Source organism: Oryx dammah, unplaced genomic scaffold, assembly GCF_014754425.2.
Source record: "Oryx dammah isolate SB20612 unplaced genomic scaffold, SCBI_Odam_1.1 HiC_scaffold_3, whole genome shotgun sequence".
Lineage (NCBI taxonomy): Eukaryota > Metazoa > Chordata > Mammalia > Artiodactyla > Bovidae > Oryx > Oryx dammah.
Window position 1 is genome coordinate 14,931,323 of NW_024070187.1, and position 27,020 is coordinate 14,958,342.

Sequence of the window (27,020 nt, forward strand, 5' to 3'; positions counted from 1 at the left end):
TACCTTTTAAATTTAGATAGACTTACTAGAAGCATGGGCTTCCCTGGTAGCTCAGCTGGTAAAGAATCTGTCTGCAATGCCAGAGACCCTGATTCGATCCCTGGGTTGGGAAGTTCCCCTGGAGGAGGGCATGGCAGCCCACTCCAATATTCTTGCCTAGAGAATCCCCATGGACAGAGGAGCCTGGCAGGCTACAGTCTATGGGGTCGCAAAGAGTCGGACACAACTGAGCGACTAAGCACAGCACTAGAAGCATCAGATTAAGTGACTCCAGTATAGTCAAAATAACTTGTAAAACCTGGTCAATGGTAATGTTTCTTCATGTAATCAAGCGGGACCCTGTAGGGCCTTCTAGGGACAGACTTCCTCCCCCATACCCTCTGCTTCAGCTCCTCTCAGAGGTGCTTAGATAATACCACCTGATGCACATCAGAGGCTAAAATTACCACCAAGTGAAAGCAATTAACTACTTAATGACCATGAACATGCAGCCCCAAGACCTCCTGGCACCTAAGACTCATTAAGTCCTGTGACGCCGCCCTATTACCTCACCATCCACCAATCAGAGAATTGTGCCTGAGCTGATCGCTTGCCCTGGGACACCCCTCTCTCACCTTGCCTTTAGAAGTGCTTTGCTGGAACGCACGGGGAGCTCAGGCTTTTTGAGTGCTGGCTGCCCTGGACTCCTTGTCTGGTACCTTACTTAAACTGCCCTTTTCTTCACAACAACCTGGTGTTGGTACATTGTACTGTGCACGGGTAAGTAGACCCAAGTTTGGTTCAGTATCAACAGTGAAAATGTCCTCCTCACCAGGGAGTGGAAGGTGAGTTTGTTTGCTCCATTTCAGATTGACTTTGCCCTCTGCTGGACTTCCCTGGTAGCTCAGATGGTAAAGCATCTGCCTACAATGCGGGAGACCCAGGTTGGATCCCTGAGTTGGGAAGATCCTCTGGAGAAGGCAATGGCAACCCACTCCAGTACTCTTGCCTGGAAAATCCCATGGACAGAGGAGTGTTGTAGGCTACAGGCCATGGGGTCCCAAAGAGTTGGACACGACTGAGCGACTTTACTTTCACTTCCCAACGTACCACCCAAGGAATTAGTCACAATGGTGCACTTTTTAAGAGGAGGCAGCCATAAAGTGCAAAATCACTAAAGGCAGCCAGCCAGTGCCAGGGTTATACTCAACCAAGGTAAATTTAATACCAGCTCAGAGTTAAGGAACCTCTGAAATCTAGTGCTGGAAGGAACTAAAATGTGCTTATATTAACCCCAAAGGTCTCTTGATTTCCAGTCTTCTAAGGAAACCAAAGAAACCAGTTTTATTGTATTTCTTGACCTTTATATAAGGCCAGACCATAAAATTTCCAAAGGTGCCATTTTCCCTACCAAACTTTGACCTGTGTCGTCAGGCTTCCAGCCAAGAAGAAGCAAAGAGCAGAATTCTAAGTTTATGTGATTTCCACAGCTCTTTAAATGACAATCCCAGAAGACGGGATGTTTCTGTGATAGGGTTTTTTTTTTTTTCTTCAGACCTCTTTTCTTTCTTCCTTCCTAGGTTTTCCTTTACTGAAATAATCACAGGCTTTACTCTTGCTAAAGTACAGATGGTATGCGTTCTTATTTTCTAAAGGTATAAAAACAGGGTTTCCAACTACTTGTTTTAGAGGCTTAGAGGTCAAGTTTGCAGAGTCATTTTAAAAAGTCCCACGCCCTATGGGTCTCTCTTAATCTCTACCAGCAAGTCACACAATCTTATTAACTCTTTATTAGTAAATATTAAAATGTCACTTCTTTACTCCCCACCCACAAAACTAACACCAGTTACCAAGTCACACAAACCAGAAACTTAAGAACCATCACCTAACCTCTCCTTTTTGCTTTTCTCCCCATGTTAGCTTAGTTGCTAAGGGCTTCCCAAGTGGCACTAGTGGTAAGAAAAAATTTACCTGCCAATGTAGGAGACGCTAGAGACACAGGTTCGATCCCTGGGCTGGAGTGATCCCCTGGAAAAGGAAATGGCTACCCATCCTCTTCCAGGAATGGTGTTTAGAGGCATTCAACATAATGGTCCCAAGCTTGACACACCATCGCAGGCTCTCCTGAAATACAGCCTCTAATAAAACTAGGCAGTATTGAACCCCTGGTGGTAGAATTACTTGCTTCTATACCAAGAGGATTAGGGAAAGCACCAAAATCTGTATGTGGTGTGTGCTGAGAAGTTCATGCTATTCATGCTAGACCTGAAGTTCTTGAGAGGTTACCTAAAATGAAAAAACATATCAGCAGGGCCTGTGGTGGGCCCATGTGTGCTAAATGGGTCTGTGATTGGGTCAGGCTCACTCTCCTTACTGAGGAACAGAAAATCCTGGTCAAAATATGAAAGGCACAACTACAGAGTCAGAAAAATTTTTTTAAAAAGTTTTTTGGTAATTAAAAAACCTGAAAGACTTGTTTTATTTTAAAAGAGAAAAACAGAACGAAACTAAGGCACTGTGCTAAATAACTATGAGATGAGGTTTCAAAAATGTAGTCCAGAAACATTTCAGTTAAATTTGGTGGGTTTAATTCTTTCCTATCTTCTTCTTCTTGCAATACCAAAAGAGTCTTTTGGGAAATAAGGAGTTCTCAGCAGAGGACTTTGCTCCCCAGGCAGACATCGTTAAGATGGAGTTAAGTCAGGGTTAAACAGAGAAAAGCTCAGGATGCGGAGGTGATGCTGCAGTGCCTTTTTTTCCTGTCCTTCCTTTCATTTCAGACTCCTTCCTTCTGAAGCCGATTACCTCACCTCTTTTTGCTGTCTGCCCACCTGCAGTTTGCCCCAGTGCTTTGCATACGAATCCAATTTCCATTCACATCTACAAAGTGCAACATTTGTAAGGAAATGGAAGTGCTTTTGTTATGCTTTCAAAGTAGGATGATCCTGTCCTTGAGGTTTATCTTTCCAGCACCTAGCACTCAGGGACTTCAGTAAATATTTTAAAAAATGAATGATCCTTGCACAGAGGAGGCAAGCCTTTGGAACACTCTTTATCAGCACTTATCTGTCTTGATTGCTCAAAGACACTTGACCCTCTCTGCTGTGACCTTTTTTTCCATGATACTCCCAGGTTTTCTTCTTACCTTTTGATTGTCTCTTGTTCTTTCCTACTCTTTACTACTTTCTTTTCACCTCCCCCTTAAATGGTGATACCTCCCTCCCAGGTGGAGAAGGAAATGGCACCCCACTCCAGTACTCTTGCCTGGAGAATCCCATGGACAGAGGAGCCTGGCAGGGTACAGTCCATAGGGTCGCAAAGAGTTGGACACGACTGAGAGACTATCACGCCCTCCCTCCCTCCCTCCCAGTTAGGCTCTACCTTGATTTTCAGGACATTCCCCGTGGATGATCTCATCCAGTTTTGTGACTTCAGTTATCACCACGCAGACGTGGATGGCTTCCAAATAGATACCAGACCAACCCAGACATTTCTAAGTCCCACGCCCTATGGGTCTCTCTTAATCTCTACCAGCAAGTCACACAATCTTATTAACTCTTTATTAGTAAATATTAAAATGTCACTTCTTTACTCCCCACCCACAAAACTAACACCAGTTACCAAGTCACACAAACCAGAAACTTAAGAACCATCACCTAACCTCTCCTTTTTGCTTTTCTCCCCATGTTAGCTTAGTTGCTAAGGGCTTCCCAAGTGGCACTAGTGGTAAGAAAAAATTTACCTGCCAATGTAGGAGACGCTAGAGACACAGGTTCGATCCCTGGGCTGGAGTGATCCCCTGGAAAAGGAAATGGCTACCCACTCCAATATTCTTGCCTGGAAAATCCCACGGCAGGCTGCAGTCCATGGGGTTGCAAAGAGTTGAACATGACCGAGTGACTGAGCACAGCCACATTAGTTGCTAAGACCTATCTGTTCCTCGCCTATTGAATTCACTTCAGTCCACATAGGGAATGATTACTGTGGGTTCAGTTCAGTTCAGTCGCTCAGTCGTGTCCAACTCTTTGCGACCCCATGAATCGCAGCACACCAGGCCTCCCTGTCCATCACCAACTCCTGGAGTTCACTCAGACTCATGTCCATCGAGTCAGTGATGCCATCCAGCCATCTCATCCTCTGTCGTCCCCTTCTCTTCCTACCCCCAATCCCTCCCAGCATCAGTCTTTTCCAATGAGTCAACTCTTCGCATGAGGTGGCCAAAGTACTGGAGTGTCAGCTTTAACATCATTCCTTCCAAAGAACACCCAGGGCTGATCTCCTTCAGAATGGACTGGTTGGATCTCCTTGCAGTCCAAGGGACTCTCAAGAGTCTTCTCCAACACCACACTTCAAAAGCATCAATTCTTCAGCCCTCAGGCTTCTTCACAGTCCAACTCTCACATCCATACATGACCACAGGAAAAACCATAGCCTTGACTAGACGGACCTTTGTTGGCAAAGTAATGTCTCTGCTTTTGAATATGCTATCTAGGTTGGTCATTACCATCTCCCAAATGGCATGCACCTGCCTTCACCAGTCCTGGCTTCTCTTGAGAACTGCAGTTCCCTGGCCTCTCTTCCTCCATCAGATTGCATTCCTCCCAGGTGTCCTCTGTGTGACTATGGCCTGCAAGCTTTCTAAAAATTGAATTTAACTCTGCCCCTCATCCTCAACCCTCAGCTACCTCCTGTGCCTTCAAAGGTTCAAACAAGTCCCACATAGAAAAGTCATTCGGGACACCACTTACCAACTCTCCCACCTCATTTCCGACTCCTTGGGTGTCCCGGTGAGTCCAGACTCCTCGTTTAGTTCCCAACAAGCCTTACCCGGTGCTTGCCCTTGCCGTGCTTCTTTCTGCCTGGGCGCTTTCCTCCCATTCTTTGGCTGTTCCACTCTTTTAAAACTAGTTCATGTCACAAAGGAGCTTAGTCTCACTTGTGCACTCAGTTTTATGCCTTCACTCCTCTCGGAATACTTTGAAGGCATTGGAAAATTATTGTTTCTTTTTGCCTCTCACTAGTCTGAACAGTCTGAGCTTTGTATCTCTAGCATCTAGAAGCATATAGATTAGCATTTCTCAAAGGGAGGTCCACAGGCCTTCCTGGGTCAGATTCATTTAGCCGTTGTCAACATTCATGTTGTTGGGCTCTCCTCTCCCCCATAGGACCCAGAGAGTCAGAATTTCTGTTTTTGTTTTTTAACAGATTCCCCAGATAGTTTTATGAATATATGTATTTAACAAATATTTTAAAATAAATCAGCCAGTGCCTTTGAGCTTACATTTTACTAGTTCACGTACACTGTAGTAACTTGGATTTGTTGCTGATCATTCTATAAATACTCATCCTGTTTCTAAAAAACCATTTAATTTCTTAAAGAAAAGTTGACCTCTATGTCAAAATGAACTGAGGATTTGAAAGTCCCGTGGTCAGTTCTAATCAGTTTAATAAACAATTTGAACAGTTCAAATGAAATAATCCATACAACTAGATTTAAGCAGGCCAGATGACTCTTCTTGTTAATTACATAAGCACTTGGTCTCACCTCTCTGAAACTCAGTTTCTCTCTGTGCAAATTCAAATTCCTGGGCATAGCTCCAGATGGCTTCTAGGAATTTGAAAATCACTGTGGCAGACACTTTATGTGTTCCATCATTTTGAGTTCAATGTTCAGTGTAGCCCCTACACATAGTGTAGTATGAATGCTTAGGAAGCTCCCTTAACTGAAATTTTTATTATATGCAAAGAAAACTAAAAAACAGTGCAGCCGGAATTCTATATATGAGTGGGAGTGAGAAGTCTCTTGTGATGTTTAAACTCACATACTTACCAACATTTATTCCTTTTAAGTGCCAATATAAATACATACATGCATAAGGATGACTTCGCTGTGTTTGGTATCCTATAAAGACTTATCATCATGTGCTTATAAACTAGTCTGAAGATCCTGGAGTCTGCCAGACAGGTTGCACAATAGGCGGTAGCTGTTGTGAACTTTAGCTCACATGTTTGTGCAAAGAGAACCATCCAGTCCCTGGTGGCTAATGCTTTTGGCTGGTTTGCACAGTGCTTACTATTGCATAACTTTAATTTGCCCCAAATTATCCATAAAACATCTGGTTCTTGATTTTTTAGAAAGTTATATCCTTGGGCCAGTGTGTCTCTTTCAGAGCTCAGTCATTTTTAATACTTGACCAATCAAGCTCAACTAAGTGAAGGTAATTGTGGCCAAAATGCCTTGGCAGAATGTAGAGAGTTTGGGGGGGGTTTGTTTCCCTGCTGTTTTTTGGTAACAACACAGAAGATCAGGTAGCTCAGCATTTTTTCTATAAGGAGGCTCTACAAATGTCATGATATAAACATTTATGTTTTGGAGGTAACGGCTTGCTTGTTCCCAGCCAGTGTCATCAACTCGCCACAGAATTCCATATATATCAGTAGCAAAGAGAAGTTTGAATAGAAATTCAGGGTGCTGATTAAGAGTATGTTGGAAACTAACAGAAAAATCAACAAATAGAACCTTAATTAAGTACAGAGATTTCCTTGTTTCATTCAACAGAAATCCAGAGTTGGTAAAGCAGCCCAGTGATGCCATCTGAAAACCAAGCTTATCTCACCTTTCTGTGCTGCCAACTTTCTCTCCCATGGCTACAAGGTGGCTGCAAACAGGCATCTGCTCTGTGACAAGGCAGGAAAGACGTGCACAGCAGCAAAACTCTGAAGGGGCATGTCAGCTTAAGCAAGAAACCCATCTGGCCACTTCTACTTTTTGCATCATTGCCAGAACTCCATCATGTGATTAGCCCTAGACCATTTGCTGGAAGGGAGCCAGGGAGAAGGGCATTGTGATCAGCAGCTCAGTCATACCGCCATCCTCAGACAACCTCCCTAAGGATGCATCCTGCTGAAACTAGGGTTCCAATCAGAGGCCATCTGCAGAGCACATCACTCTCTGTAATGTTTGCCCTGGTGGTGGGGCATCTCTTGAGAGATTAGGGACTTTGCAGGAAATGACACTGGGGACACTCTCCTCAGCTGGCAAGAAGCTAGAGCAATCCAGTATAGATGTGCCTCACTTGCAAAAATATATACTACAATAACAAGATTTGATCTTTACAAGTAATCAGTTCCTCTTCAGTAGGGAAGCTCCCCCAAAGTTTCTCAAAATAGTTTAAAATAATTTATACAATTGTATATAATTAAACAATTGTACAATTAAACAGTTTTCTGGGGAATGTGTTGTTTAAAGCAAGATAAACCTGTACTTTAGAAAGGTATATTTTACTTTTGAGACATGACTATAAAATTCCTAACAAAATCTTGGTAATCAGTCACTTATGTATTAAATCTTCATGAGCTTAGAACTTTAAAAGTTCTGCCTTGTTGGTTAGGAAAGTAGGGGAATGTTTTCTTAGTTCTGACATCATTGCACGTCACTGTTTGACACATTATAGGAAGGAGCATAATTTTATAGCCAAGATCATAAGCACCAAAACCATGAGGAAATAATATACTTTGCTGGGTTCCCTGTACTCATGGATGGGTAGAGTGAAAATAATTTGTAGAAGTCACTTGACTAACCTCATACACCCTTCCTTACACTGAGCATTATTAAAGTTTATGATCTGTTCCTATGAAATGACTCCCCAACTCGGAATGTTCAAACAGGAGACTTCCTAAAACCATTCTGCACTCTCCTCCCTTTTCCTCAGCTCCAGGACCTGCCCTTATCTAAAACCTGTGCCACTCATTCAAGACTTAGACAAGGTCCTGCCTTCATCTTATCAGTGAGCAATCCTTACATATCACAAATAGGAGCATATTGACTTCATTTATTTAAAGTCTTCAGTGGCTTCCTGTTGCTCTTAGGATTAAAAAGAAACATTTTAACATAATCTCTAAGAGCCCTCATACTCTTGCTTCTACCCATTTCTTGGGCTGTCAGCTCAAAACTCTCAAAACCTTCTCTTGGAATTTGAAGATCAAGCCCACTAAATTTCTTATAGTTGCTGGAATGTGGTTTCTCCCTCTGCCCATGCTATTCCCACTCACTCACTCATTTGGTCTAAATATGGCTTAAAGAGCATCCTTATTATTTTTTTAATTGGGGTATAATTGCTTTACAATGTTGTATTAGTTTCTAACATGAAATGGATCAGCTACATGTATCTCTTCCTCTTGAGCCTCCTTTCCATGGCACCCACCCAACTAGGTCATCACAGAGCATGGGGCTGAGCTTCTGTGCTGTATAGAGGGTTCCTACTAGCTAGGAGAATCCCAGGGACGGGGGAGCCTGGTGGGCTGCTGTCTGTGGGGTCACACAGAGTCAGACACGACTGAAGTGACTTAGCAGCAGCAGCAGCAGCAGCATATATATGTTAATCCTAATCTCGCAGTTCATCACACCCTTCCCTTCCCCATGTCTGTTCTGTATGTCTATGTCTTTATTCCTACCCTTCTAATAGGTTCATCTGTACCGTTTTTCTAGATTCTATATATATGCATTAATATATTTGTTTTTCTCTTTCTGTCTTACTTCACTGTGTATGACAGATTCCAGGTTCATCTACACCTCTACAGATGACCCAGTTTCATTCCTTTTAATGGCTGAGTAATATTCCATTGTACATATGTATCACATCTTCTTCATTCATTTGTTCTTGGGCATTCAGATTGTTTCAATGTTCTGGCTATTGTAAATAGTGCTTCAGTAAACATTGGGATACATGTGTCTTTTTGAGTTATGGTTTTCTCAGGTTATATGCCCATTTGTGGGATTGCTGGGTCATATGGTAGTTCTTTTTTTTTTTTTTTTTTTTAAGAAATTTCCATACTGTTCTCCATAGTGGCCGTATCAATTTCCTTCCCACCAACAGTGGCAGGAGGGTTCCATTTTCTCCTCACCTGTTACTGGAGTGTTTCCTTATTATCTATTCCTCCACTTTCCCATTCACTTGTCTATTACCCCCCAAAAGCTTTAAAGTCTCCAAGGGATCAGGGAGTGTATCTGTTTTGTTAACCCTTCTCAATGCCTTGAGCATAATCAACTCTTCTCAATGCCTTGCATGTAGTCAGCACTTAATAAATATTTATTGAATTGCAATATGAAAGAATGAATGAATCAGAACTTTCCATACTCTTGGCCCAGATAAACTCTTAGCAGTACAAATTCAGCACAATTTGATTCTGTAAGCCAAAAGACTTCATAAATTTATATTAACTAGGAGGTAAGTATCTTTGATCTATGCTATTAGACTAAATTCTCCTCCTCCAAGGAATTCCTTAAAAAGTGTGTCTTTCAACTGAAATAGCTTATCTACGAAGAAAAGTTTCTATGTGTTAGTTATCTGTCTAAAGGGCAAAGAATGAGACTAATGTGTGTATTAAATTCTCACGTAAATGAGAAGCTTAGCGAGATGTAGACGTACCTTCTCATCATCAGAGTCCTCGGGCAGCTGCAGTGCAATGTCCTGTCTCTATTGTCAATGCAGAGCACAAGAGATGTGCGCCACTCTTCCTTCCTTGGGTCTTCCCTGGTGGCTCAGTGGTAAAGAATCTGCCTGCCAGGGCAGGAGACCTGGGTTCAGTCCCTGGGTCAGGAAGATCCCCTGGAGAAGGGAATGACAACCCACTCCAGTATTCTTGCCTAGGAAATCCCTTGGACCAGGGAGCCTGGCGGGCTACCATCCATGGGATCGCAAAGAGTTGGACATGACTGAGCGACTCAACAACAACTTCCTTTCTTTTTGTTTTCCTCTCTTTTGTCAGAGTCTTTGCTCTTTGTAATGCACTGATTTTTTTAAATTTTTCTTTATTCTTTTTTTGTGAATATGGTATTAGAAGTTTTTAAATTTGATTGTAGGATATAACTGATTTTGCTGTGCATTACAGTTGTGTTATATTTGGGGTAGGAAATCAAAGAACCAGGAGGGATGGTGTTGGCCAAAGACAGGAAGCTGTTTGATCCTGACGTGGGTTGATCAAGCTCAAGTCTAAATGTCTCCTCAGAGGTGTACTGAAGTGCAGACTTTTAGGGTTACTTTTTATTCTTAGTCTGTTCAGGCTGCTATAACACAAGACCATAGACTGAGTTACTTAAGCAACAAAGTTTTCTCACAATTCTGGAGACTGAAAAGTTCACAATCAAGACAGCGGCAGGTTCCATATCTGGAAAGGTCCTGCTCCTTAGATGGCCATCTTCTCTCTCCAACCTTGTGTAGAACTTTCTTTTATAAAGACACCGATTCCATTCAGGCGATCTCTGCTGTCTCCCAAAGGCCCCGTCTCCTACCAGTGTCACACTGAAGGTTAGGATTTTGACATCGATTTTAAGGGAACACAGACATTTGGACCATAGAACTCTCTAGATTCAGGTCTAGGTCTGGGAAGGGAGAATCTGCCACTGTAACAAGCACCCAGAGGCTCTGAAGCAAGTAGTCAGTGGACCACGTTGAGAAACACTTAGGATTTGCTAGGAAAAGGTGCATAGTTAGAAATGTGCACTTGTACATAGATGTTAGAAGACCAGCACCCACCTCCAGATCGGCTTAAACTCTTGCCATACTATCAGGGATCAAGTGAGAAGGTGGGAGAAAATTGGCTTCTAATCACTCATCACCTTCCATAGAAACACTTGTTCCAAAGGCCTCCTGAGCTACCGAAGGGACAACACTGAGCCACTGGTTTGCCATTACTGGAAATGCCAGGCCTTCCTCCAACTCAGACTAGTACTGGACATTTTTTAAGACTTTCACTTTTTGCCAGTTTTCCTCCTCAGTTCTCACTCCCAATCTCTAGCTCTCTTATCTCACTCAAATTAAAACTTATAAAATATATCCTGTTTTAAAATATATCTTGCAAAACACAAGTAGAAAATAAGTTACCCCTAAGCCTACCATCTCAATGTTTCTTTTTAATAAAGAGTAAATAAAATTAACTTTTATCCACTCTTTTCTTTATATATATATATATATATATATATATATTAATATAGTTTTAGCCTTTCATTTCGCAGGCAGCAATCTGAGTTCTGTAAGGATGGGAAGATAATCTTTCGTGACATTAGAAAGGATGAACTAGACAAATACAGAATTTTTTTTTTAAGTAAACTATTAGTTTTTGGCGTGTAGAGAAACAACTAGCCCTTATATTTGAAGTATTATGATGACTTCCTAAAATTGGGATTAGGTTATAGTTATATTGTGTTATTACTTGGTTGAAAACTTAAAACCTAACTGCAACTCATTTAAGCTCTAGAATAAAAAGCCTAAATTTTTTTAAAAAATGGAAAGAGTTGCTACAGTATATTTTAAAAGAAATTCACTTAGTTCCTTTTTTTTTTAGTTTTAAAGTCATATTTTACTCATTTGCCTCTTTTTCTAAAGTTTTGATTTCTACAGTACCATTGGGCTTTGCTTCTTAAAGGACATTTAGAAAAATATACATTAAAAAGTCACTTCTGTCCTACAACCCCCCACCCCGTCCCTCCCCCCGTTGATTCAGGAAGAAAACTGAAAACTTATTTCCTTGTCCTTGTCAGGAATTATTACCCCCTTTTTTGCTACTTGGACCTAAAGCCATTTTGCCAGTGAAGCAGAATTAACATGCTCACAGAAAATCAAATTCTGTCTCTAGTTGGGGAATAATCTTGGCAGTTTTTGTTGCTGTTGTTAAGAACCAGCCCTTGCTTTTGTATATTCAGGTTTGGGTTTGCAGGAGGAAATCCTGAAAGAATAATATACATCTTCTTTATGAGAAAGATTAAATAAATTCATCTCTAGTGTCAAGCTACTTTAGATCTCTTAATTTAAGATTCTACCATGGTACCTCATAATCTTTTGTCTACAGACTACCTTAATTTACAGGAAATCAGAAACTCAAAAGTTTGGGGATTTCTTAGGAACTCAGATTTTCAATTATAATTATCCCCTAAAAAATATTATTTGCTTATATAAATTAATAACTTTCTTTACCATAGTCAAAATACTTTTATGCTCATTCTTTCTGAATGATATTTATGACTATGCAAACATAGCTATATTTAGAAGAAAAGGTACTGAAACAAGCAGAATTACTTTTTCAGATGCACACTTAGAGATTCATGCCCAAAGGATATCCCAGTATACTGAAATTTCCAAAGGCCAAACTGGCAGAACGTGGTAAAGGTAAACATGGAAGACAGTTCTTGCCCTGGTTTTTTCCTCAGCCTTACACAGCTTTTCTCAGAGTGGTTCACTTCCTTTCTATACTTTTTTGGCTCAAATTCACCTTCTCAGTGTGTCTGCCCTGGCCACCCTATTTAAACTGTGGTCTGCCCCTCATTTCCTGCCTTGTTTTTCCTGCACACTGCTTTTACTTTCTCTTCTTTCCACCATATGTATAATCTTCTAACATACTTATTCTTTATTTCTCTTATAAAAATTTATTTATTCACTCATGTATTTGTACCAAGTCTTACTTGTAGCACGTGGGATCTTCCGTGGGACCAAGGAACCATAAAATCTATATGATTTAATGTTTATGTTTCCTTAGATATAGTCTTGGACATGTGTCCTCAATAATTTTTGAATACTAGATTTTAAAATCCAAAACACAGGAATACAGCATGTCCTTTTGGACAGCTAGAACTACAGAGTACATCATTCTAAGTAGGAGGACACAAAGGCAGAAAATTATGATGCCACAGATTACAAAGAAATCACATGGAGAATTGTGTAAAATCCGAAAGTATGTCCAGCCATTCAGTGATCCAGGGAATATGCCTGTCAGCATACGAAAAAAGTAGGCAAACATCAGATTGAAAGAGTCAGCTTCTAGTATGTATTGGCTTTTTGAGATGCATTCTCTAGAGACTTTGACCTCTTGGGCAAGGGCTCTGCTTTAGTTTATCTTCAAGCTATTTCTCTCTATTGAAATTAATAGCCTTGTTAATATGACTTAAAAGGAATACTTTTTTTGAAGAACAAGTGGCTTTCAAGAGTAAGTGATTATTTACATTCGTGAATGGTAGCGTGATGGAGAACTAGAAAAAGGGATGATACACTACCTTTGAAAGAACCAATGAGGAAATAGTCTAATATTTTGGATAGGAACCCAATGTAGTGGTTCAGGGCCCTGGGCTAACACTTGGCTGCCTTGGTTTAAGTCCCAGCACCATCACTGAAAAGTTCTGGGTTCTTGTACAGTTTATTTATTCTTGTTCTTTCGTTTTTTTAATCTGCAAAATGGACATGTTCTCTGAAATGTAAATAAGACATTTTGTATAACAAGTCCTTGGAACACTGAGAATTTGGAATGTAGTAAGTGCTTGGTGAAACAAGTTATTATTACTTACCAAGTTGAATCTTAGTGGTCTTATACCAAATATTCCATCTTAGTGGTCTGGAGCAGTACACAAATATACATTCTAGGCCAGTGTTCAATTTTGTGTCTACTGTGGAATAGTAAATTCATGTAATAGAGATTCACTGTGGGTGCTCAGTAAACACCCACGGTAATGTTGGTGTTGAATGTTCTTGCTGTTTAAATGTCTTTATAGCACATAGGTGAGGCTTCCCAGATGGCTCAGTGGTAAACAATCCTCCTGCCAGTGCAAAAGGTGCAGCAGGTGCAGGTTCAATCCCTGGGTCTGGAAGATCCCCTGAAGAAGGAAATGGTAACCTGCTCCAGTATTCTTAGTTCACGGGGTCGCAAAGAGTCGGACACGACTTAATGACTGTGCAGGCACATGCACGCTCATAGCACGTAGGCATCTAGAATTTCTCAGATTGTTTCAAAAATGCTTTAGACTGAAGGATGTATTTTGAATTACCACTTGCCAAATCATTTTTTAACTTTTTTTTGTGGGGGTGGGGTGTGGGGCATGGACCCTTTGTGTAAACATAGCTAAGTAAAGAATATTCTTTCTCCCAAATCTTGTTGCTTATTAAATTGGCCTTGACAAGTAAGAAAAGCAAAGTCTGAGGTTTCCTATTTAGAGTGATGGCTCTCTTGACACAGCGTGTGCGTGCTACTGTGAATAATCGCAAAGACTCAGTCCCTCATAATGCACTGTCCCCAGAGGAATGCTCTTGGGAATATGGGAAGACCCATCAAGCTGCCAGCCTTCAAAGAAACCGTGAGTCAGATACACATGTGTCTCCTTAAGAAATTTTACTTCCTTCTGAAATTGTCTGATTGAAGAAAGGCGTGCTCTGGGCATATTGCTATTTTAAGAACCTCTTTTTCTCAGAACACTACTTGATAAATCCCAGCTGTACCTTAGTCATGTCTCAAGATTCAGCTGCCATGCAAGTGAAGTAGAAATTATTCTTGTCTTAGAGCCCAGTAGTAAAAAGAAACCTTAGAAATGAGACAAATTCTCTTTTCACTTTCTGGAGAGTTGGGAGCTATGCTCTTCATTTCTATGTTTGATAGACCTGGAGATTTTTCTATTAAACATTTTCCCCAAGAGAAATTTTTATCATTGTTCCTAGCTTTGATCCTATAATTGAAGATTTTTTCTTTTTTTTTTTTTTAAAGCAAAGTGAAAGTCTCTGTGGGAAACGGGAAACAATGAACACAGATATAAAGATTAAAAGCTCCTAAAACCAGTTATTGGCCACTCTCTGGCAGGTTGTATTCTGGTTCCTCCGATAGAAATTGATGAAACACACGTAATAGAGAGCAGCTTCCTGTTTGACTCGTTCAGCTTGGTGCACAAACATCAGGGGAGGAAGAGTATCTCTCGACATGGCAGAAATGCAGGAGACCCAATGCCTGAGTGTGGCTAGTGAAAATAATAATTTGTTCTAAGATTTAGAAAATAGTGCAGTTCATTTTATTGATTACAATTGGCATTCTTTGGAATATGATAGCACCTACTTACATAGTTCTGAGATTTACATAAGAGTTATCTTAATTTTAAAAAGGTTGCAGCACAGAAACCTTTATTGTTATCAAATTGTCATACTTTGATTTAGAAGAAATTGGCTAAGAACATTTAGATCAGATTTAGGGGTGTAAGTCCTGATCAGTTCAGTTCAGTTGCTCAGTCATGTCCGACTCTTTGCAACCCCATGAATCACAGCATGCCAGGCCTCCCTGTCCATCACCAACTCCCGGAGTTCACTCAGACTCACATCCATCGAGTCCGTGATTCTATCCAGCCATCTCATCCTCTGTCGTCCCCTTCTCTTCCTACCCCCAATCCCTTCCAGTATCAGAGTCTTTTCTAATGAGTCAACTCTTCGCATGAGGTGGCCAAAGTACTGGAGCTTCAGCTTTAGCATCATTCCTTCCAAAGAAATCCCAGGGTTGATCTCCTTCAGAAAAGACTGGTTGGATCTCCTTGAAGTCCAAGGGACTCTCAAGAGTCATCTCCAACACCACAGTTCAAAAGCATCAATACTTTGGCACTCAGCCTTCTTCATAGTCCAACTCTCACATCCATACAAAACCACTGGAAAAACCATAGCCTTGACTAGACAGGCCTTAGTCGGCAAAGTAATGTCTCTGCTTTTGAAAATGCTATCTAGGTTGCTCATAACTTTTCTTCCAAAGAGCAAGCGTCTTTTAATTTCCTGGCTGCAGTCACCATCTGCAGTGATTTTGGAGCCCCAAAAAATAAAGTCTGACACTGTTTCCACTGTTTCCCCTTCTATTTCCCATGAAGTGATGGGACCAGATGCCATGATCTTAGTTTTCTGAATGTTGAGCTTTAAGCCAACTTTTTCACTCTCCTCTTTCACTTTCATCAAGAGGCTTTTTAGTTCCTCTTCACTTTCTGCCATAAGGGTGGTGTCATCTGCATATCTGAGGTTATTGATATTTCTCCTGGCAATCTTGATTCCAGCTTGTGCTTCTTCCAGCCCAGTGTTTCTCATGATGTACTCGGCGTAGAAGTTAAATAAGTGGGGTGATAATATATAGCCTTGACGTACTCCTTTTCCTATTTGGAACCAGTCTGTTCCATGTCCAGTTCTAACTGTTGCTTCCTGAACTGCATATAGGTTTCTCAAGAGGCTGGTTAGGTGGTCTGGTATTCCCATCTCTTTCAGAATTCTCCACAGTTTATTGTGATCCACACAGTCAAAGGCTTTGGCATAGTCAATAAAGCAGAAATAGATGTTTTTCTGGAACTCTCTTGCTTTTTCCATGATCCAGAGGATGTTGGCAAGTTGATCTCTGGTTCTTCTGCCTTTTCTAAAACCAGCTTGAACATCAGGAAGTTCACGGTTCATGTATTGCTGAGGCCTGGCTTGGAGAATTTTGAGCATTACTTTACTAGCGTGTGAGATGAGTGCAATTGCGTGGTAGTTTGAGCATTCTTTGGCATTGCCTTTCTTTGGGATTGGAATGAAAACTGACCTTTTCCAGTCCTGTGGCCACTGCTGAGTTTTCCCAATTTGCTGGCATATTGAGTGCAGCACTTTCACAGCATCATCTTTCAGGATTTCAAATAGCTTAACTGGAATTCCATCACCTCCACTAACTTTGTTCATAGTGATGCTTTCTAAGGCCCACTTGACTTCACATTCCAGAATGTCTGGCTCTAGGTGAGTGATCATACCATCTTGATTATCTGGGTCATGAAGATATTTTTTGTACAGTTCTTCTGTGTATTCTTGCCACCTCTTCTTAATATCTTCTGCTTCTGTTAGGTCCAGACCATTTCTGTCCTTTATCGAGCCCATCTTTGCATGAAATGTTCCCTTGGTATCTCTAATTTTCTTGAAGAGATATCTAGTCTTTCTCGTTCTGTTGTTTGCCTCTATTTCTTCGCATTGATCGCTGAAGAAGGCTTTCTTATCTCTTTTTAAGCTATTCTTTGGAACTCTGCATTCAGATGCTTATATCTTTCCTTTTCTTCTTTGCTTTTCGCCTCTCTTCTTTTCACAGCTATTTGTAAGGCCTCCCCAGACAGCCACTTTGCCTTTTTGCATTTCTGTTCCATGGGGATGGTCTTGATCCCTGTCTCCTGTACAATGTCATGAACCTCATTTCATAGTTCATGAGGTACTCTATCAGATCTAGTCCCTTAAATCTATTTCTCACTTCTACCATATAATCATAAGGGATTTGATTTAGGTCATACCTGAATGGTCTAGTGGTTTTCCCTACTTTCTTGAATTTAAGTCTGAATTTGGTAAAGAGTTCATGATCTGAGCCACAGTCAGCTCCTGGTCTTGTTTTTGTTGACTGTATAGAGCTTCTCCATCCTGGCTGCAGAGAATATAATCAGTCTGATTTTGGTGTTGACCATCTGGTGATGTCCATGTGTAGAGTCTTCTCTTGTGTTGTTGGAACAGGGTGTTTGCTATGACCAGTGCATTTTCTTGGCAAAACTCTATTAGTCTTTGCCCTGCTTCATTCTGTATTCCTAGGCCAAATTTGCCTGTTACTCCAGGTGTTTCTTGACTTCCTACTTTTGCATTCCAGTCCCCTATAATGAAAAGGACATCTTTTGGGAGTGTTAGTTCTAAAAGGTCTCTTAGGTCTTCATAGAACGGTTCAACTTCAGCTTCTTCAGCGTTAGTTGAGGCATAGACTTGGATTACTGTGATATTGAATGGTTTGCATTATCATTTTTGAGATTGCATATTATAAGTCCTGATAGTCTAATGTTATTTTTACAGCAATACCCTAGCCAGGGTTAGGGAAGTGTTGGCTATCATCGAATTTTTATACTCGGGGTGAATGGAAATAAGTGAAATTCTACTTCAAAAGGAAGTTGTCTTGGCGGCTACTGTTCTTCATTTCAGGTTGTTTGTTTCTCTTGCTTGGAGTGATGTTATAAAATGCAGTCTGGATGACCTTCTTGGCAAGGGAAGCATTGCAACAGGTGTAGAGTTTGTAAGAATGGATCATTCCAAGTTTCCCATGGTGGCTGGACCATGACTTGATTGTAGGCAGAAATGAACCTAATTCTAGAGCAGTGCAGGGAAATATTGCTCCATATTGGTGGTTCTGTTTTAGTCTCAATTTTAAGCAAAACTGCTGATTTGAGACCAGGTGCTTACTTTGTTTACTCTGGAATTGGTTTGAAGCAGTTTAGCCGGAGGGTATCTGAAGGATAAGTGATTGTCATTCTAACCAACAAACACTTTGTGTTTTGGAGGCTGTAGTACATTTCAACATACACTGTTACATGTTTCAACTTCTCTGTTCTTCAGTTCGATCACTCAGGTGTGTCCAACTCTTTGCAAACCCATGGACTGCAGCACACCAGGCTTCCCTGTCCCTCACCAGCTCCTGGACTCTTTATATTTTTCTTCTCAGACTTGGCACTGTTGACCTTAGGTGTGGATAGTGCTTATTGTAAACAGCTGTCCCGTGCAGCACCCAGCAGGCCTTCTACACACCAGATGCCAGCAGGCAGCCCTCCACCAGCTGTGTGGACGTCTCCAGACATTGTCAAATACCTTCAGCAGGAGGGTATCGCCCCCTTTGAGAAGCACTGGTGTGGATGAAGAGAAAAGAGGTCCACAGACTGTACCCTGGGAGCCCTTCAAACTTTAAAGATTGAGGAAGCTGAAGAGGGAGCTAGCAAATGAAAACAGAAAAAGGGGCAGTGGTGAAATGGAAGAAGAAACGAGAGAATATAGTGACCATAAATCAAGTGAAAAAAGTGTCGCAGAAAAGAAGCGATTACCGTTTGTGTCAAATGCTGCTGTTCATCAGGCCACTCGAGATGAAGACTCTTCCTTAGGTATTTAAGGGTTTTAAAGTTTAGAACAAATGGATTGCTGCGGTGGGAAAATGCACGTGATGGAGCCTTTAGTGTGTGTGTTTCTATGACATATTAAACGCAAGATTGTGTAACAGGCCATAGAAGCAAGTTCAATTGCTTTTTCATTTTTGGCCACACCAGGTGGCATGTGGGGTCTTACTTCCCCAACTAGGGATTGAACCTATACCCCCTGCAATGGGAGGACCAAGTCTTCACCACTGAACCGCCAGGGAAAGTCTCTATAGTATATATTTTAAAATTGAAACTCAGAGAGTGGTCACAAGCCAAATAAACTTGTTGAAAAATAGTATAAGATGGCACTTTAGAACCTGTGACATTTGGGATAAACTGAGTACATACTAATTTCTGACTGCACGTTTCACTAGAAATTCTGATCTTTGGTGCTTTGTCCATTTATGGTATTGATAGTACATGATAACTCATTTGTTACTAATGCAAATTCAAGTAAATTTGTGAATTTATATATTTATGAGTCGTTTCAGGACAATCCTTAACAGTGTGACTCAGCCCATTGAATTCTAAAATGCTTTCTTGAGCTGAAGAGACTGCTTTTGGATCTAGCAAACCAAGAATAAAGGTGAAGGTTTGCCCTCTGTAGGGGATTCCTCTCTGTCACAACAGAAAAGGGCCTTTAGACTCTGCTGTCAAGATTTTGAAGTAGCAGTGTGAATAGCCTAATTAAAATCTTGCCTTATTATTATTTTCAAGAGTAAAATGAAATTGATAGTCTTTGCTTGGATAAGTGGGTGGTATCTCATGGGTGAAAAAATGTCTGTTAACCTCACTAATGGGCTTCCTTGGTGACTCAGTGGTAAAGAATTTGCCTGCCGATGCAGGAAATGCAAGTTCAATCCCTGGGTCAGGAAGATCCCCTGGAAAAAGAAGTAACACCCCACTCCAGTATTCTTGCCTGGGAAATCTCATGGAGAGAGGAGCCTGATGGGCTACAGTCCACGTGATCACAAAAGTGAGACACAACTTAGCGACTAAACAATAAACAACTACAGCAACCTTGCTAATATGTCATTGCTTCTTCTTGTCATTGCTAATTTTTACTCAGTCTTCATTTCTCATGTAAATATGATTTGGTGACAAAAAGGTGGCCCTGATTTAGACCATGAAGTAATCTTTATTATTGCTGACTTATTTTCTTCCTAATCCAGAAATATGTTTAATCACCCAATAGTTAACATGAAAACGTAATTTTTTTTTCCTTGAGAGTATTTTCCAACTTTAAAGTTGCCTGAAGCAATGAATGTCAACAAAAAAAATTTTTTTGACTTGTTATTTTGTATTGGGATACAGTTGGTTAGCAATGTTGTGATAGTTTCAGGTGAACAGCAAAGGGACTCAGCCATACATCTACATGTATCCATTCTCCCCAAGCTCCCCTCCCATCCCAGCTGCCACATAGCATTGAGCAGAGTTCCCTGTGCTATACAGTAGGTCCTTTCAACTAAAACTCTTTGTAAATATAAGGAGATGGTTAACAGAAATGGATCACCTTTCAGTTCAAACAGTTCCTCCTTGAGTGTAGAGAAAATGCTCTCAGATTTGGGTACATTTATGCTTATTTACATAGTTATCTGTGTGGCTGTCATTTTGACTTATATCTGGGAACATTTTATGTCTGAATTGGATTTAATCTTGTAAACCTGAAATCCGGTTTCCCTTCCACTGTGAACAATCATATGCTTTTCATAGTGTTTTTTCATTTCTGGTTTTAGTCTCCAGCGCTGAGATAAACCCATTATCCACAGAACATTCAGGGCTTCTTCAGAATAAAGACAAACAGGAAACATTTTTAGTTTGACTCTGATTTTATTTTTATTTTTTATATATTTTATATTTCTATAGTCAGCTGGCCATATAAGTGGATGACAAGATCTTTTTTTAAGCTTGCAGCCTTGAAACAAGCCCATAATTCTACATTGTACAACTTCCGGTCTAAGAAAATTTCATATTTGCGGGAAAAAATCAAGACCTCATTTATATTGGTAGGTTTTAAGCCTATGAGAGGCACAGTTTAATCTGTTCACAGGAGTGTCCTTCAACTGCTTCTATTTAATAGCCATTTCAGAATTCTGGTATGCTTTCTGTATTATCTTTATTATTATACTTTAACCAACAAGTGAGCATTTCTTCACTGGAAATTAAGATGCAAGCTTTCTGTTCCTTAGAACAAAGGGCATTTCTTTAAGGGCTTTAGCACAATGAAACGGAATTGTTGATGAAATTACTTTCTGGATTCTCTTTCTGCTTGGTGCCTCTCCTATTAGGAATGTACTGTGTTTTGTTGTTTGTTTTTTTTGGTAATGGCCTCTAGAGTTTAACGTTTTACCATGACTAGTATCAGTAGCTTATGTATTATATAAGACAGTTATTTGAAAATTCTAACTTGAAGTGACAATCATTAGCAAAGAATCAGGATGATTGAGAGCAATATTTGCAAACAAAACAGAAGCTAGAAATTGTTTTGTCAATGCAGAGCTCATTGTAAGTTAGCATTGTAAGTTGGGAGGAGATGTGTCTAATTAAAACCACTGATACATTTTTGGCTAGCGTGTTATTCAGAGGTTTTGGCATCTGTTTACCCTTTTTAAGGAAATAAAACTTTGTCAAAGAATTCTTTTCCTTTTATTTACTGTCCTCAAAAATCTTTGATGCTAACTTTGACATTAATTCTTTCTGATTTGTTAGGTTAAACCATGTCTTCCAAAACAAAAATATTCTTGTATCTGTCGAGGATGCAGTACTTTAGGATTAAAATTGACCTTTACTCTATGTGACAGTTCAGGACACAGCTTGACTGAAATAATGCCATGATTAGCCAAGCCATTTTCAAAAGTTTTCTCAGAACAGGAGGATATCCATTCTTAAGTGATAATTTAAAGAAGGTCTCATCTGATAATGCCTGTGAAGAGGAATAATTCATTAAAGGAGATCCGTCAGTTCATACATGTGCTTCAGCAACTCCTGTAGCTACAGATGCTGACAATATAGGCTGTGGGGAATATGCCAGAATGTACTAACTTAGAGTACTAGGATTAAAGTTCAGCCACATCTGCCCACTGGAATAGATGTATTTAATGCCAGGTTTCTCTGTGAGCATATCTTTTCTTTAATTCTTTGTTGTAGTTTAGTCGCTATGTCGTGTCTGACTCTTTGCAACCCCAAGGACTGCAGCATACCAGGCTTCCCTGTCCTTCACCATCACCTGGAGCTTGCTCAAACTCATGTTCATTGAGTCAGTGATGCCATCTAACCATCTCATCCTCTGTCGTCCCCTTCTCCTTCTGCCCTCAAGCTTTCCCTCAAGCTGCATTTCTCAAGCTGCAGCATCAGGGTCTTTTCCAGTGAGTCAGCTCTTTGCATCAGGTAGCCAGAGTACTGGAGTCTCAGCTTCAACATCAGTCCTTCCAGTGAATATTCAGGGTTGATTTCCTTTAGGATCGACTGGTTTGACCCCCTTGCAGTCCAAGGGACTCTCAAGAGTCTTCTTCATCACCACAATTTGAAAGCATCAATTCTTTGGCACTCAGCCTTCTTTATGGTCCAACTCTCACATCCATACACGACTATCTTAAAAACCATAGGTTTGACTAGATGGGCCTTTGTCGGCAGAGTAATGTCTCTGCTTTTTAATATGCTGGTTTTGTTTGTCATAGCTTTTCTTCCAAGGAGCAAGCGTCTTTGAATTTCATGGCTGCAGTCACTACCGTCAGTGATTTTGGAGCCCAAGAAAATAGTCTGTTATTGTTTCCATTGTTTCCCCATCTATATGCCATGAAGTAGTGGGGCTGGATGCCATGATCTTCGTTTTTTGAATGTTGAGTTTTAAGCCAGTTTTTTTCACTCTCCCCTTTTACCTTTATCAAGAGGCTATTTAGTTCCTCTTTGCTTTCTGCCATGTAGGGTAGTGTTATCTGCATATATGTGGTTATTGATATTTCTCCCAGCAATCTTGATTACAGCTTGATCTTCATCCAGCCTGGCATTTTGCATGATGTACTCTGTTCAGTTCAGTTCAGTTCATTTCAGTCGCTCAGTCGTGTCCAACTCTGCAACCCCATGAATCGCAGCACGCCAGGCCTCCCTGTCCATCACCATCTCCCAGAGTTCACTCAGACTCATGTCCATCGAGTCAGTGATGCCATCCAGCCTTCTCATCCTGGGTCGTCCCCTTCTCCTCCTGCCCCCAATCCCTCCCAGCATCAAAGTCTTTTCCAACGAGTCAACTCTTCGCCTGAGGTGGCCAAAGTACTGGAGCTTCAGCTTTAGTATCATTCCTTCCAAAGAAATCCCAGGGTTGATCTCCTTCAGAACAGACAAAGTTGAATAGGCAGGGTGACAATATACAGCCTTGATATACTCCTTTCCCAATTTTGAAGTAGTCTGTTGTTCCATGTCCAGTTCTAACTGTTGCTTCTTGACAGGCATACAGGTTTCTCAGGAGTCAGGTAAAGTGGTCTGGTATTCCCATCTCTTTAAGAATTTTCTAGTTTATTGTGATCCACACAGTCAAAGGCTTTTTTATTCTGCCCCCTCCCATCTCTAAGTCTTTCATTGCTCTCCACAACTTAAACCAGCATTCTCCATCTCTCTCTTTCTGGAATCACTATCCATCATTCTTCCCCCCCTTCTTCTTGCATCCAAGTCACATAATATATTTTAAGAAGGAGGAAAGAAAAGAAAATTAAGCCACAAATTTTGGTACTGTACTTTAACTATTAATGGTAACAAATTACTGGCCACCTGCCTTAAAACCTATTGCAACTTTGAGCTAAGATACAGGCAGAGTTAGCTCTGCTGTTTTCAGAACTCTAAATACTTTGACTTTCCCCTTTATTTCCAAGCTAGCTTTCTCCACTCCACTTAGCTCATGCCAAACACCACTGCTTCTTCGCACCCAAGTTCTCTTGCCTCTGTCCATCCATCCAAAGCCTTAAGGGTCCACCTGAAAGCACCAACACATTTTTTCCTGTCAAAGGCAGAATTTGTGCCTACATAGCAATTTTTTAAAACCGTTTAATGGCATACTAACCACACTGCAAATGAAAAAGATGATTACATTTTGAATGGATGGACAGATGTCAGCATTTTTCATCAACAGGTGAAAATATCTAGGGAAACAAAGGTAATTAACTTGTATCTTACCAATTTAAGTATTAGAGAGGTGGTATATTTTAGGGGGCTGTGTGTGTGTGTGTTTTACACATTTTGAAAGTATTTTTCCCCAAAAGATCTTATTTCCAATTGTAAAAAGAAAATAACAAGAAAACAGTTTATCAAGTTGGGTTTGTTTGTTTTTTTGTAGCAAAGGTAAAAAAGATGTTGACAGAAAATGTACAGACAACATGCTACAACAGGTCTGTCCTAAGAGCAGGGCTCTTCCCTGGAAAGGAATATATGACCATGTCATTGAATCCATTGTATTAATGTAACTACTTTGATCATGACCTACTTTGACAATAGAATGGTTAAAAAAAAAAATGGTTTTCTCACCTTAAATAAAGAGAACCTGTGATCTTTAAATTAGCATGTGAGGGGAAAGCAGAATGAGAAGCAGAGGTGTTTGCAATTCAAAGCTCAGAAGTCACACTATATGTGCTGGGTCAAACATATTAGAATAACACCCTTTTCTTTACTAATGGCTTGTCTTGCCATCATAAACTCACCATTTGTGTTAATTATGGACATACTCCATTATTCACAAAATTATTTCTCAGAATTTCTGGGCACAGAGTTAATTCCCAAATACAATTTACTTAAGGATAAAAACTGCTGAAAATTTCCCATCATTTTTAATATAGAAAAATGCTTGAAGTCTTGGTGGAACTCTCAAGAAAGTGACAATCCATCCCTGGCTAGACTGTGCATAATTTCAGGATCCCTCACCAGAAAACCTCCTTTTATACCCTCATCAAATTGTAACCACGATACACATCCCCTGAGTGTCTTGTCGAGGGGAGAAAGCAGTATATTTCCTTCAGTCTCTGGGTCTTGTTTGACATCAAACAAATAGATGACCAGATCTTTCTCCAGCAGAGATGAATTTGTTGGGGCTCAGCAGAGAATTTCAGTTTAGGGTGTTATAACCATGGTGAACCTCATGCAAGGGAAGGAGAATGCTTTTATAAGGAAGTACAGAGGGCTATAATAAGCAGAATCCATGACTTTTCATTGGCTGTGTTGTTGCCAGGAAAAAAGAGCAGGTGTTCTTTTTCCTGTTGGTCTCTGCTACGGTCAGAGGGGCTTCCCGGGAGGCTCACTGGCAAAGAATCCGCCTGCCAACACAGGAGACGCAGGTTTGATCCCTGGGTGGGGAAGATCCGCTGGAGAAGGAAATGGCAGCCCACTCCAGTATTCTCACCTGGAAACCCCATGGACAGAGGAGCCTGGCAGACTACAGACCATGGGGTTGCAAAAGAGTCAGACACGACTTAGCGACTAAAACAACAAAGAGAAGATGGCCCGGGATGGGAATTTCCCCTTCAGGTCTCCAGACTCTTTAACTGAGGTTTCTGTTCATTGATTTTTAGTCTCCAATTCGTGTGTGTCCTACAATTACTTTCAGAACCTTGAATTATTTTTGTGACTTGAATCAGCAGCCAAACTAAAGGAGAAATCTTAAAGGAGATGTGGCCTTACTGAGCAGCATACTTTCTGGGCTTCACACTCTTTGGCTTAGAAGGTGGAGACTTTCTATGTACCAGATAGATCAGCCGAAGTCCTTTTAGGTTTCCTTTTTGTTCCTTTTCTCCCTCACATAATTTGTGAAAGTTGGGTTTGTTGGTTTGTTTGTTTTTGTAGCAAAGGGAAAAAAGATGTTGACAGAAAATGTACAGACAACATTCTACAACAGGTCTAATATAATTTTCTCTTTCACAACTCCTTGTGTCTGACACGTACACAGTAGCCATTAAAACAAAATTGCTGATATAAAGAGGTCATCTCCCCATGGGTATCATTAGCAATTATCTGATGTGAAATGCTACCCACATGAAAGTTTCACCAATTTCAAACCTGTCTGACTTCCAAAGGAGTGCAGGTCATCTGGCAGAGATTTTGATGGGCTACTCAAGCTACTAAGTGCTGGTTCAGTGTAATCCCAGGAGTTGAAAAGAAAAAAAGTTAAATACACACACACACACACACACACTCGTTAAGAAGTTTTGTTAGATAGAACAATAAATATCAATACGAATCATAAGCAGGTACACAGACTAAGTCGGAATGGGAAATACATGTAGAAATGTTTTGGAACAATATAGCATGATGAAGAAATCCAGATCTGAAGATAAAAAGTAAAACTATTGTTTTGATTAATTATGGGCTATTTTCATTAATCACAGGGACAGAAATAAAAGGAGAAGAGAGGGTATATACAAACATATCCGTATTGCATTTGGGTGGTCCTTATTTGGTTGGTTACTTCTTGTGTGTCCTAGGTCACTTCTGTCGTGTTTGACTCTTTGCAACCCCATGGACTGTAGGCCACCAAGCTTCTCTGTCCATGGGGTCTCCAGGCAAGAATACTGGAGTGGATTGCCATTTCCTTCTCCAAGGGATCTTCCCAACCCAGGGATCAAGCCCACATCTCTTATGTCTCCTGCATTGGCAGGTGGGTTCTTTACTATTAGCGCCAACTAATGTAACTGGGCTGTACAATGACTATCTCAAAAGTATTCAGTTCAGTTGCTCAGTCATGCCCGACTTTTTGCAACCCCCATGGACTGCAGCATGCCAGGCCTACCCATCCATCACAAACTCCCAGAGTTAACTCAAACACATGTCCATTGAGTCGGTGATGTCATCCAACCATCTCATCCTCTATCGTCTCCTTCTCCTCTCGCCTTCAATCTTTCCTGGCATCAGGGTCTTTTCAAATGGGTCAGTTCTTCACATCAGGTGGCCAAAGTATTGGAGTTTCAACTTGAACATCAGTCCTTCCATTGGAGATTCAGGATAGATTTCCTTTAGGATGGACTCATTGGATCTCCTTGCAGTCCAAGGGACTCTCAAGAGTCTTCTCCAACACCACAGCTCAAAAGCATCAATTCTTTGCTCAGCGTTCTTTATAGTCCAGCTCTCACATCCATACATGACTACTGGAAAAGCCATAGCCTTTACTAGACGGACCTTTGTTGACAAAGTAATGTCTCTGCTTTTTAATATGCTGTCTAAGTCGGTCATAATTTTTCTTCCAAGGAGCAAGCGTCTTTTAATTTCATGGCTGCAGTCACGATCTGTAGTGATTTTGGAGCCCCCCAAAAAACAACATCTGTCACTGTTTCCACTGTTTCCCCAT

General features: G+C 40.7%; 1 protein-coding gene and 1 pseudogene across 2 annotated transcripts in view; both read left to right on the plus strand.

Annotated features, from left to right (window-relative positions):
* The window catches only part of ELOVL6 (ELOVL fatty acid elongase 6), a 148,636-nt gene that overhangs the window by 54,986 nt on the left and 66,630 nt on the right, over positions 1–27,020 (plus strand). The window lies entirely within an intron of this gene.
* LOC120862211 lies at positions 1,048–18,428 on the plus strand (annotated as a pseudogene).